Source organism: Colobus angolensis, unplaced genomic scaffold, assembly GCF_000951035.1.
Source record: "Colobus angolensis palliatus isolate OR3802 unplaced genomic scaffold, Cang.pa_1.0 Scaffold81, whole genome shotgun sequence".
Taxonomy (NCBI): Eukaryota; Metazoa; Chordata; class Mammalia; order Primates; family Cercopithecidae; genus Colobus; species Colobus angolensis.
In genome coordinates, this window is record NW_012121932.1 from 9319281 (window position 1) to 9321218 (window position 1938).

General features: G+C 48.7%; 1 long non-coding RNA gene across 1 annotated transcript in view; it reads right to left on the bottom strand.

The window, feature by feature from the left end:
* Positions 1–1499, bottom strand: part of LOC105502808 — a 13294-nt gene extending 11795 nt beyond the window's left edge. The window contains exons 1-2 of the long non-coding RNA XR_001000404.1: positions 1369–1499; positions 1142–1286 (exon numbers count right to left, since the gene is read on the bottom strand). This is a non-coding gene — a long non-coding RNA (uncharacterized LOC105502808). The remainder of the gene's footprint in view (positions 1–1141; positions 1287–1368) is intronic.
* Between the last annotated feature and the right edge of the window lie 439 nt (positions 1500–1938).

Consider the following 1938-nt stretch of genomic DNA (forward strand, 5'->3'; position numbering starts at 1 on the left):
CTAGGATGGTCTCGATCTCCTGACCACATGATCTGCCCACCTCAGCCTCCCAAAGTGCTGGGATTACAGGCATGAGCCACTGCACACGGCCTGAAGACACCTCTTGAATGAGGATCTTATGGCCTCTTCCAGGTGGTCAGAAAATTCTGTCTAGGTTTTATAGCCTGCTTAAGGGAATAAGGGCAAGAGAAAGTCAGAGTGTCCTTACTGCTTCTACTGTTTTCTAAAATGCCAAGGGGCCATATTTTATAGCAGCCTGTCCTGAACTCCAACAGCAGGGGTAGAACAGGGCAGGGTAATGGCCCAGTCAGGAAGTGAATGAATGGGACTCACAGCCACACTGAGTGTCTCTAGTGACACCAAGAGCTCAGGTGAGGCTAAATCGGTCAGGAGTCCCCAGGGGCCCAAAGAGAACGGTCAGGAGTAGGAGGAAGACCTCACTAGTCATGGAACAGAGATAGGAGGGATGTTTTCTCTGTACATGCCAGTTATAACGGTTGAATATGCACTCCCCAGTACTCCCAGAGACTCTTACGTTGTGAGAAAGTCAATCCTTTCAGAATGTGGAAGACTTGTCAGTTGCACCTGCCAAATCCACCTGTGTACTTTGCTATAGTATCAGAAATGATTCCTTTTTGTTTTATTTTCTCTCTCTCCAAGGACCAAGATGGATTTCCAGCCTGGATGCTTTGGTGGGGATTCTACCCAGTGGTCGGGGGAAGGACCACGTGCCCTTCCAACCTTGCGTCAGCAATCCCATGAGGCTCACCATGAGTCACTGCCAGCGGCCCAGACTCAGCTGTGTGGAGTCTCAGACCCCGGGGCGAAACCAACTAAGTTCATGGGTCTTTCCTGTCTGTGTTCTCAGTGACTCACCCGAAACAGATAATAACAGTGAGGTTGGTCGCACCATGTGACTGGTGTCAGCCAGAACAGGTCATGCTGTTAACCCTTGGATCCCAGGCCACTGACTGCTGACTCCCAGGCCCTAGGACAGGCCCATGACACACTTGAGTGGTGTCTCCTTCCTTTCTCTCTGGGGTCCTTGGTCAAGGTTTCAGTTTTGGAAATATGACCTTCCCTTGTAAAGGATCTCAAACTTGGGGTGGTTACTGATAGAGACTGCACCAATAACTACCACCCAGGAGGGGTCCATTGTCCCAAAACACCACCAGAGCACAAGTGAGGAGTTTTCATTCATCAAATTGGGTGGTCTTCAAAGTCGCCAAGGTGCAGATCCTGACTCCTTTCCTGGTTCTTTCCATCAGTTGGGTGATTCCCAAAGTCTGGGGAAGGAAAGAGAATGGAGGAATTTAAGAATGGAACAGATGATTTCTTCTACCTCAGTCAAGCAGGCTGTGAGCTCACCGTGTATCTTAAGTATTTGTGGGAAGGGTCCCAGGCAGGACCGTAACATGTCAGCATATGACTTAAAGGCTTGGTGACAGAACAAGGATCCATGCAGCTCAGCTGCCCTGCCAGGGTGTCCTCATTGGCTCACCAGCTTCAGATCACGCCCCAGGGATGCTGCATTAATTATGAAAACCTCTGGTCAAGGCTGAAAGCCTGCAGGATGGATATGTACTATGACCTCATCATTCACATGGGAGAGTCCAGAGGTCTCTAAGACTCTCCAAAATATTATTATGATGCAACCTTTACCCCATAATATGTGACAGAGCATAACTCAAAATTTACGTGATCCTTGCTGACCCTTAACGAGGTTAAAGTGAAAAAACACAACAAACAAACAAAAGGCAAGATGAGCTGAGATGCTGAGACTTGGCAGTGATCTGAGTGCTGAGAGTTGCTGATTCTTCAAGATACACGTTACTCCAGGTCATGGGGCAGGGTGTATATGTACATATGTGTGTGAGTGTGAAAGAGTGGGAGACTGGGTGGGAGACTTGAGTAGGGAGAGGGATGGGACATGTTGCT